Source organism: Miscanthus floridulus, unplaced genomic scaffold (assembly GCF_019320115.1).
Source record: "Miscanthus floridulus cultivar M001 unplaced genomic scaffold, ASM1932011v1 fs_543_1_2, whole genome shotgun sequence".
Lineage (NCBI taxonomy): Eukaryota > Viridiplantae > Streptophyta > Magnoliopsida > Poales > Poaceae > Miscanthus > Miscanthus floridulus.
Window position 1 is genome coordinate 27,928 of NW_027096910.1, and position 12,073 is coordinate 40,000.

Below are 12,073 nucleotides of genomic sequence, written 5' to 3' on the forward strand. Positions count from 1 at the left end.
AGGAGCACGGTACTTGACGTCCATATGCTTTCCTACGTCCCTGACAATGGGTCCATGTACGCGAGAGGCGTAGAAAATGACATAGACGAGGGATAGATGAAATTATAATAGCAGCTCTCTAAATAGGCGAATTGTAATGGCGTAAATCCAAACTTGAAATTTTGTAATGCCCTGGTTAAAAAAAACCTTTCTTCTTCCGTCGTTTGCCTCTGCAAAAGCCGGATGAAGCCAAGCCGCTCCCTTGGATGCCACCTGCGAGACCTCGACCGTGGACCCCGCCTTGACCGCGCGGACCGGCACCGTGACCTGCTCCCCTTATGGAATCTTCCCAGCCTCGCTACCTGCCCACGCCCTGGATGCTCGCCACATCGCACCGGCCGTCTTATCCACGACAAGGACGCCGACGTAGCCTGCGAAACCCTAGCACAAGGCCTATAAGAGACGCTCCCGCTAACCTACTCCCCACAGCCGCCGCCACAGACGCTCCCTTCATCCCTGCCTCGCCTCCCTCCTCACCTCGCCGTAGTTGTGACGCCACCATGGCGCCGACGTGGAGCCCCCGAGCTTGACGCGGATTGGCACAGCGATAGCAGCCCTCCCCTGCGATCCTCTTGTTAGATTGATCTCTAATCTTAACTGGACCCAACAACCCAGTTGGGCCTTTGATTCGCGCCCTGATCGGGGGCGCCCAGCCCACCATGGCTGGAGGGCCCCTGTCACCCTACGCTATAAAAAGAGGTGGGGGTTGATGGCTCTTATCACGAGGTTGGTCTGAGCCAAGCTCCCCACCGACAAACCCTAAACCCGATCTAAGTGAGGGGCGCAACCAGTGACTGGAAGTACCTCCACCACTGCACTGCGCCGCCGTCGATCTTCACTGCCGACACCACATCTCCGACCCGTCTTCCCCGACCATCGCTGCCCATGCGCAAACTTCACCAACGAACCCGATGGCGGCCTCTGGATCATCCCCCTCCACGGTGTCAGGTTCGTCAGCCCTCGTCCAACCCTCTCAGTTTCTCTCTCGTTGCTTTAGAACGTGTTCTAGGTCTTTGATTCATGAAGCACCCCGGCTAGATCTACTCCTAGTGATTCCATAAGTATAACAATGGTACCAGGGCCATCGTTTTCTAGGGTTTTAGATCTAGAACGGGTAAACCGATTAGAAAAGAAAAAGAAGGTTAGATCTAGTGTGGCTCTAACAAGAACAGAGGGTTTGAATGAACCCTAACCCTAACTAGGTTAAGGAAATGAGAAAAGAAGAGGGTTTATCCTAACCCAAACCCTAACTGGGTAAAAGAAAGACAAGGAGGGCTCAGCACGCGATGCCAAACCCTAAAATCGTAGAGTCCCTCTAGGGAAGATAAACAGTGCCCATCCTGAAACCCTAACCCTAACATAGTTAACCCTAACACAGTTAACCCTAATTCCTATCCTAATCGGTCAAAACCGAGAAGAGCAAACAAGAACCAAAGAAGGGGAAAAGGGGAAGAGGGAGACCCAGAGGGATTACCTCATCGTCATGCAGAACGGCACGCGGGGAGAAGAAGGCCAAGCCCGGGGGGAGTTGCTCACCGGACTCAGGACATAGGGGCGTCGCGGCCAGGCCGCTCGACGGTGGCGCGCTCACCCACTGGGGAGGGCGCATGCCGACGAGGGGGCCAGCGACGGCACCGGGGCTCTCTGCTCACTCTCGCCGTCATTGCTCGTCGCTCGGGCTTGCTCGGCTAAGAGAGGGAAGGGAGAGGAGAAGGCCAATGGCCGCTAGGGTTTTGGCCGACGCGGCCGGGGGCGGTTTTGTTCGCCCGAAGACGCCGCGTAGCCGTTCGATCGGATCCAATGGCGCTAGATGCACGGGCCGCATCGTGGCCAAGGCGGGCGCGCGGAGCTTTGTCGACCTAGGCCCACGTTACGGCCTGGGTGTGGCCTGCGCGCACGGAGAGGTGGGCCAAGCTGGCTTTTGTCGGTTTTTGGGCCAAGAAAGTCACAATGAGCCCGCGAGCCGATTTGTGTTTTTTCTTTTTCCAGAAAAATTGAAAAATGGAAATTGGCTCAAAAGAAAATAGAAAAAGTATTTTTTCCCTGAGGGTAAAAATTCAAGAAAATGAGTTCATTTTTCCGCTGCGTATTTAAAGATGTTATTTTCATTATTAAATTCAAACCAACGGGAGAATTTAATTTTGAAAATGGATATGTTTTAATTAATTATAATATTGTTATTATTATGACCAACATTGATTAATGGCAATATTATGATGTTTTGTCTTGCATTAATTCTATTTCTGCCCAACGGTGATGTAGAATTAATGTAGAGAACAATTATATGTTTTAATTTTGACCAATGTTGGAACTAATGCATGCAATTGTTATTGTTATTATTTATGTTCTCACTCTATCTGAATTGTGTTTTCAGGCGAATACAACTTGATGGGTTGTATCAAAGAGATCCCCACTCTCAAAGGTTATAACTACACTGAGTGGAAGAAAAAGATCGACCTGGCCTTTATCTTGGCTGAGGTGGACTGGGTAGTCACCACATCATGTCCCACAGAGCCTGTGGCACCGGTGAGGGAGACAAACGAGGCTGATGCCGCTTGGGCAACAAAAGAGAGGGATTTTGCATCCCAAAGAATATCCTATGACCTTGAGCATAGGAAGTGGGTCACTGCCAACAAGAAATATTTGGCTGTGATAAAAAAACACGATTGAGCCTGCAATTGTGGGCTCAATCCCAGAGTGTGACACCGTCACCGAGTATCTCGAAAGAATAAAGAGTCAGTTCACTGGCTCTTCAAAGACATACGCTACCCAACTAATAAAGCAGCTGGTGACAGAGAGGTACTCATATAATGGTGGCATAAGAGAGCACATATTAAGGATGAGCAATTTGGTATCTAAGCTAAAACCAATAGATCTGGCTTTCAAGGAAGAGTTCCTTATCCATTTGATTTTTGCTTCCTTGCCAAAAGAGTTTGATACTTTTGTTGTCAACTATAACATACAGCCCGAGAAATGGGACATGGAGAGACTTATGGCTATGTGTGTGCAAGAGGATGAGAGAATGAAAGCTGCCAATGGTGGCTCTATCAATTATTTGAAAGACAATAAGAAAAAGAATAATAATGCTAACTCCTCCGCAAAGTCAAAGGGAAAGGGTCCCATGTTGCATCAGCCTCAGTAGAACAAGTTCACAGTAGAGAAAGACCAGTGTCTTTATTGTAAGAAGACAGGACACTATAAGAAAGATTGTCCCGATTACTTAAAGATGATCATGGCAAAGAAAGGTGAGAACATTGTTACGTTCATAAATGAATCCCTGTATGTACAGTATTCGAAAACTACTTGGTGGATTGACTTAGGTGCAACTGTTCATGTTGCTAATTCTTTACAGGGATTCCGTTCGATGAGGACTATGCAAAGAAGTGAAATACACGTTAAAGTTGCAAATGGAGTCCGAGAAGAAGTTGAAGCCGTTGGTGATCTTTCTCTAGAGCTTGCTGATGGTTTCAAACTTATACTTAGAGATGTTCTATATGTTTCCTCGTTATAGAGGAACTTGATTAGTGTTTCATGTTTGGACAATGATGGATATGATTGCCATTTTGGAAATGGCAAATGTAAGATAACATTTAATAATGCATGTGTTGGTCTTGCTATCTTACAAAATAAGCTTTATTTGTTATCACTACGTGATGATGTAAATGTTGTATGCGATAATGAGAACGTTGTGTGCGACAATGTGAATGTATCCTCGTCTGCAGATGTAAACAGAAAATGAAAGAGAGCTCACGATGCATTGTCGAAATTATGACACTATCGTTTAGGCCATATTTTGAGGGGGAGAATAGAAAGACTAGTTAAGAATGATATTCTTCCTCCATTAGAGCTCTCAGATTTAGAACAATACAGAGAATGCATTAAAGGAAAGTATGTAAAGAAAATTAAGAAAGATGCCAAACGAAGCGTAGAAATTCTACAGATTATTGCCACAGACATCTATGGTCTGTTTCCTATAAAGAGTATGGATGGTTATGATTCGTTCATAATATTCATAGATGATTACTCATGTTATGGCTACATTTATCCAATCAAAAAAAGAACAGAAGCATTGGATAAATTTAAGATATTTAAGGCAGAAGTTGAAAACCAACACAATTTAAAGATTAAGATAGTTAGGTCCGATCGTGGGGGGGGGGAGTACTATGGTCGGCATACCCCATATGGTCAAGTTCCTGGACCTTTTGCAAGGTTCTTACAGGAAAATGGCATAGTAGTCCAGTATTCTACACTGGGCGAACCTTAGCAGAATGGAGTAGCTAAAAGGCGCAATCGTACCCTGATGGATATGGTGCATAGTATGATAAGTTACTCCACCTTACCATTGAGCCTGTGGATGGAGGCGGTAAAAACCACCATTCATATTCTCAATAGAGTACTAAGTAAGTCGGTGCCCAAAACACCGTATGAGTTATGGACAGGAAGAGTACCCTCACTAAACCACTTACGTGTGAGGGGGAGTCTTGCTAAGGCTAAAGTATTTAACCCAAACATTGGGAAGCTAGATCCCAAAACAGTAAGTTGCCATTTCATTGGCTACCTAGAAAAGTCAAAAGGTTTTTGTTTCTACTGTCCAGATAGACATACAAAGTTTGTGGAAACGAGACACGCTGTCTTCCTAGAGGATGAAATGATGAGGGGGAGCATGGTAGCTCAAGAAATCGACCTTGAAGAGAAGAGGGTGTATGCACCCACTCTGATGATTCATGAGCCATTTTTCTCACTACCTGCTATCGCTGCACCGACAGTATAAGATACTGTGGTGCCAACACCTATTGTTATTTCGCTTGTGGTAACAATGAATGATGATGAGGAACCTATTCTTTAGGATCTCATAGAACCAATTGCCACACATGAGGGGGGCAACAACAGCCTCAAACAGAAGATGTGCCAAATGTGGAGGCCCCTAGAAGGTCTCAAAGAGTTAGAAAATCAGCTATTCCTGCTGATTATGAAGTGTACAACACTGAGGAATTTCAAATGGAGAATGATCCCACCTCATTTGAAGAAGCCATGAGAAGTGATCATTCATCAAAGTGGCTTGAGGCCATGGAAGATGAAATGAAATCTATGAATGCTAATAAAGTTTGGGATTTAGAGATAATTCCTAAAGGAGCCAAAATAGTAGGCTGTAAATGGGTCTACAAAACAAAGCTTGACTCTTAAGGGAATATAGAGAGATATAAAGCATGACTTGTGGCAAAAGGCTTTACGTAAAGAGAAGTGATTGATTACAATGAGACATTTTCTCCAGTCTCATGTAAGGATTCCTTCAGAATCATAATGGCATTAGTGACACATTACAATTTAGAATTACATCAGATGGATGTAAAGATGACATTTCTCAACAGGGACTTAGAGGGAAATGTTTACATGGCACAACCAAAAGGTTTTGTCATGAAAGGAAAAGAACTAATGGGATGCTGCCTAAAAAATCCATTTATGGATTAAAACAAGCTTCAAGACAGTGGTACTTGAAGTTTGATCAGACAATAAGGAATTTTGGGTTCAAAAAGAATGTAGAGGACAATTGTGTCTATACAAAGTTTAAGAATGGGAAGTTTATCTTCCTTGTCCTGTATATGGATGATATCTTACTTGCTAGTAGTGATGTCGGTCTACTACTAGAGACAAAGAAGTTTTTGTCCTTAAAATTTGATATGAAAGATCTTGGTGAACCTTCGTTCGTTCTAGGGATCTAGATTCACCGAGATAGAAGTAAAGGGGTATTAGGACTATCACAAAAGGCATACATAGAAAAGATCTTAAAGAAATTCAATATGCACAAATATAGTCCCTCACCTGTTCCTATAGTCAAGGGCGATAGATATGGGGATTTTCAATGCCCCAGGAACCAATATGAGATCGATCAAATGAAAGCGGTTCCATATGCTTCAGCTATCGGAAGCTTGTAATATGCTCAAGTATATACGTGCCCTGACTTGGTATTTGTTACCGGGTTACTTGTAGATTCTAGAGCAATCCTGGAATAGAACACTAGAAATTAGTAAAGAAAGTCTTGCGTTATTTGCAAGGAACGAAAGGTCTCATGATGATGTATAGAAGATCTAATTCACTCCATATAGTGGGGTATTCAGATTCTGATTATGCGGGAGATGATAGAAAATCCACGTCTGGATATGTATTCACTCTCGTAGGGGGAGCTATTTCATGGAAAAGCTCAAAACAAACCATCACTATATCGTCCATAATGTATGATGAGTTTGTAGTGTGTTATGAGGCAACGAGGCAGGTGAACTGGCTAAAGAAGTTCATACCCAGTTTGAAGGTGGTTGACGACATCTATAGACCACTTAAGTTATACTACGATAATAATCCAGCAGTACAGTATGCTCACAACAATAAGTCAAGTGGTGCTGCCAAACACATTGACATAAAGTATTATGTTGTAAAAGATAAAGTCTGAGATCAAGTCATAAGTCTTGAGCATATAAGTAGAGTAAAGATGCTCGTGGATCCACTTACAAAAGGCTTACCACCCAACGTGTTCAGAGAACATGTAGCCAGCATGGGTTTATGGGAAAGCCTATAATTCCTGGACAAAAGAAGGCCCAAAGATAAGTATCTATTTTAGAATAGAGTAGTGTGTTGTAGCTGTTAAATCTATCGGTAATGGACCGTGACGATGAGACATGCTCTATACGCTAATCTATAATGGAATGAACAAAAGTAAATGATATGAAAGTGAAAGATAGAAAGAGATCAAGGGGGAGATTGTTAGATTGATCTCTAATCCTAACTGGACCCAATGGCCTAGTTAAGCCTTTGATTCATGCCCTGATCGGGGGCGCCTAGCCCACCATGGCTGGAGGGCCCCTATCACCCTATGCTATAAAAGAGGTAGGGGCTAGTGGCTCTTATCATGAGGTTGGCCTAAGTCGAGCTCCCCACCAACAAACCCTAAACCCGATCTAAGTGAGGGGCACAACCAGTGACGGAAAGTACCTCCACCACTGCACTATGCCGCCGTCGATCTTCACCGCCAGCACCACATCTCTGACCCGTCTTCCCCGACCTTCACTGCCCATGCACAAACTTCACCAATGAACCCGATGGCGGCCTCTGGATCATCCCTCTCCATGGTGTTAGGTTCGTCAGCCCTCATCCACCCCTCTCTGTTTCTCTCTCATTGCATTAGAACATGTTCTAGGTCTTTGATTCATGAAGCACCCCAGCTAGATCTACTCCTAGTGATTCCATAAGTATAACACCTCTCTGTGCCGTGCCATCCATGCCGCACCACGGAGCCGCGAATGTCACAGCCCCAGTCTTGCGCCTAGAGTGGCTGGCCGGCCGAATGACCTCAACCTCAAGGCGCCTCCTTCGTAGTGATGGCAGTCGCTGCCTGGGCTCTGCACAGCCCTGACCCCCACAGACGCCACGCACGGTAGCCTTGCCACCAACGCCACGCCATGGAACCCCGCCGCCAAACCACGCCATGTGCTCACCACCTCGATCTAGAGCCGTCGCATCACCGGAGCCTCCTCGGTGCTGTGCACCACCTCGGCGTCATGCCACGCCAAGGACCATCTCAACCTTACCTCTCTGACCAAGAGCCACCGCTTGTCCTAGCGATGTCTCCGCTTCCCCATGCCGATGATTGCGCCCATCGCGAACTCATCCTAGATCATCGTCACCCGTAGCCATGTGACGTCCTCCATGCTGTGACACCTAAAGCCCCCTGAACCGCAACCTCCTCTACAATGAACTCCGAGGAGCCCCACGCCGATGACTTCGCCACTGAGCTACGGCCTCGTCACTCAGACCACGCCACTCGAGAACGCGCCCTCATCCAAGCCAAAAGCCGATGCCTCTCGGAGCCCTAGGCCTGCCTCGAGCCATCGTCACCGTGAATGCTGGTGCGTGCTCCTCTACACCAGCCCTGCCTGCGTTGAGCTCGACCAGCACCACATGTTCTACCACCGATGAGCCCTCCGATGAGCCATCCGACCCAAAGCCCTCATTTTTGTGCTTCGCCTTGTCCATGTCTGTCTCAGCCTTCACTCTGGCATGCCATCCCTACATGAGCCCCAGCACATCACTGACAGCCACCCACGGCCTTCGCATGGCCAAGGTGCCACCTAGGCGTCTACTCGCACGTGCCACCTTCATGACCGACTCAAAGGCCTCGCCCTTCTTCGCCAACACCCTACCATGACCATGCCACGGCTACAGCCGGACTCCTTCGGCATCGTGTCGAGCACCTAGCATGTGCCCACCTCTTCTTGCCATGGCCCTCAGACCATGCACAGCTGGAATGCCTTGCACATGCACGCTTACCTGCCACGCTCCCTAGCCCTGTTGCCTTGCCGGTCACATCGCGACACGCGCCAAATGATCCTTGGACGTCGTTGCCATGTCAAGGCCCCATGCCCCTTAGCCATCAGCCACACATGGGAGCACAGCGCACAGCACAGCACTGCGTTGAGCACAAGCCACCGTCCCTGCTCTCGGAGCGTACCCTCCCTACATGCATGGCCGCTTATAGTCGTGATGACGCACCTTCATGGGCCATCGCACACGCACAGCACAGCGGCAGCCTTAGTTTTGCCTTGCCACTACCGTCATGTGACGCTCGCACTGGTGACTAGTACACATGGACAAATCGTGGCACAGCACTTCCTAAGGCTATGCTATTCACGCTAAGCCACCGCCTTGCTAGGTCATCGCCGCAAACCAGCTAGGGAACCTCGGTGAGCTCCTCGCCGGCACCCCATTCTACTCCACCTGTCACCACCACACAAAGCCGGCACAGCCATAGACCATGGTGGGACCTCCCATGGCCACCCGCTGATGTGAGGATGCACCTGCACGCAATGCCGCATAGTCGTGTTTCGACCACATCCCGGTGAGCCCTTCCTTGGCCAAGCTCCACCCTTTTGTCCCTTGTTGACATATCCACTTGTCCGGCCGTCGTGCCAACCTTGTTGCGTCCATGAGGGAGCACGCACATGAGACCTCATGCGAGCATGAGTTCGCAGCACCACCTGAGCACGCTCGGTGTGGCACCGCCGCCACCGCGGACCGCCCATAGTTGTAGCTACGTGCGCGAACACGCACGACGCCCATGGTGCACTCACATAGAGCACAGCCATACCTGCACATCCATGTGAAAGGTCCTAATGACTAGATGTGTGAATAGCCTATTAAATAAAATGATTGGGCAAAATTTACGCTAGCACTACACTTGTGTTGCAAGCCATCTACCCAATTCTAAAATCTATGATCTCTATTATATCACAAGAAGACTAAGTCACTAATTTACACCTAGGTGAACAAGCTAGCAAGAGAACTACAGCTAAGAGATACACTAACTAGTTTCAATTACCACAAGCTCTACACAAGTAAAGGCACAATGTAATATGAAAGGATCAAGATGCCCAAGAGAGGATGCATTAGGCTAATTCTAAATTTTTGTAATAATTAAACCCTACACTTAGCCCATTTCACCCATTTTGTCTAAAATGTGTTTCTATTGTTTTCCCGTACAAAAGTTTTGCACCCTAGGTTCTAATCTTACTCTAGCATGACAATTCTAGGAATATAAAGACATGAAATAAATTACTCAAATGTAAATGCTCAAAGTAAAAACAGAGAAAGGAACACGGCGATGTTTTTCCAAGGTATCGGAGAGTCGCCACTCCCCACTAGTCCTCGTTGGAGCACCCGCACAAGGGTGTAGCTCCCCCTTGATCCGCGCAAGGATCAAGTGCTCTCTACGAGCTGATTCTTTGATACTCCGTCATGGTGAATCACCCACAACCACTCATAAATTGACTTGGGTCATCCACACGGTCCATCGGATGATCACCAAGCTTTCAATCACCACTGAGCCATCTAGGTGATGGCGATCACCAAGCATAATAAGCACAGACTCTCATTTGACCAAGACAAGCCTAATGAGTAAGGTGGATGCACACTTGCTATTCTCTATGCACTAATGAGGTCCTTAATCTTATATTATCAAATCACAATCACCCCACTAGGCTCTTGCTCTTTCTTGCACTCCAAAGGTGTTTCTCAGCTGAACAAATGAGCAAGAGACCTCAAATGGACGAGTGGAATATGTATTTATACCCTCCCCAAGAAAAACATAATGGTTGAGGTCCAACTCAGCAAATATAGGGATGACCGGATGCACCGGTCAGTGCAATATGTCAGCATGTCAGAAAGAGTCGTTTGCTCTGACCGGACTCTAGCCCGCGTCCGGTCAGCACCCACTAGACGTGTTCGATCATCAAAAACACTCTCTAGAACCTTACTAATGTTGACCGAATGCTGGCACCCAGAGTTCGGTCACTTCTCTGTTTAGCATCAGGTCCATGGTCAATAGCCTGTCTATGCTGCTACAGATACGGCTAGTGTCGCATCCGGTGAGCACTGGGGTCTAGCACCCGGTTGCACTTTGACTACTGTTACCAATCAAATAAACTAACCGGACTCTCCAAGCTGCATCCGGTCACAACCAAACCAGCGTCTGATCAGTTATTTGAGTCTCCATTTACTTTCAATTCAAAATTCTATGAGAATGAAGTTGACTTCTATCGATCTTAGGGCTATTTCTAGGCTACCTAGTGCTAAGTTTAATAAGTGTGCACCACACCTAATCCATTAGACTCACTTAGGTCAAGGTACTAGTCAATAACCCCCTTAATAGTATGACCAAATGAAAAAACAAAGTCCTAAACTACTCTAAGTGTCTCTCCAACTCAAAACAACACTTAAACTAGTCCGTCCATAACCTTGTCATCCATCCTTTAAAAACCGAAATGATTTCCATCAACAGGGGCATGACAACCATGATTGCCCAATTAATTTCTATTACCATGACCTAACTCAAATTGCCTCTGCAAAACACACATTAGTCATAGTAATCTCATGTCATCATTAATCACCAAAACCCATCTGGGGGCCTAGATGCTTTCAATCTCCCCCTTTTTGGTGATTGATGATAACACAACCTCAATTATGTAATGGAGATGAGTGAGGTTTTCAATATACTTGGTTCATATAAGCTTTTGACAATAAGAGCAAAAGAATTAGGCATGCTTATATGACCCAAACCAAAATGGTGTACTCAAAAGATATGAATTAAGTATGAGTACATGAAGTAACGCTCATTTGAATCAGAGTAAAATGTGGAAGCAAAACCAATGAGCATAATCAAGTGACATGACATATGTATATATAAAACAATGTAGAGAGCACACATGTCACATAAGTCTCACCATCACATGTATATAAAACAATGCATGAAAGTAAACGTGAATGCATGAAGTATCACATATGAAAGACCAAAAGAATCGAGTCTATCTCACACGCTCCCCCTAAATCTAACATACTCAGTCCCTAACATACTCGGTCCCTTTCCCCCTTTGGCATCAAGCACCAAAACCTAAAGGTCGGATGATGGGATAGCAGTCGAGTTAGGCGCTGAGGTGCAGTGAGAGACCTAGAACTGAGCTGCATCATCCTCTAACCCTGAACTCTGATGGGTCTAACCCTTTGTAGCTAAAAGTGAAGGTGAAGCGGTCTAGGTCTGGTCAGTAACTGGCATGGCCTGTAATTCCATAAGTGTCACTATAGGAAGGGGAGCCACATGTCGCTGTCGTTGAAGCCTCAAGTGTAGGAGTGACTGTCTGAGGTGGCTCGGATGAAGCAACAGACGATGTAATCATCTCAGTAGTCCCAGTAACTAGAGCAACTATGGTAGGGACAGGGACTAGAAACACTAGAGGTGTAGGCTACCCTGTAAGCTCACTGAAGGTAGTGCTGAGACTCTTGGAGACTGGGGTGTCTATCACTAACGCTGAAGAAGTTTGAGTCAGAGTAAAGCCCGTAACAATAGGAGTAAAATGCGGACCCTGAGCTATCCCTGATGAAGCAAACCACTGAGACACCTGCTCTATAGGTGAGGTAAGCTGAGGAGCTATCTATCTCTGACTCAGAAGCCCACTAGGCTGTATAGCTGGAGTCACTGGAGTGGTGGTGGTAG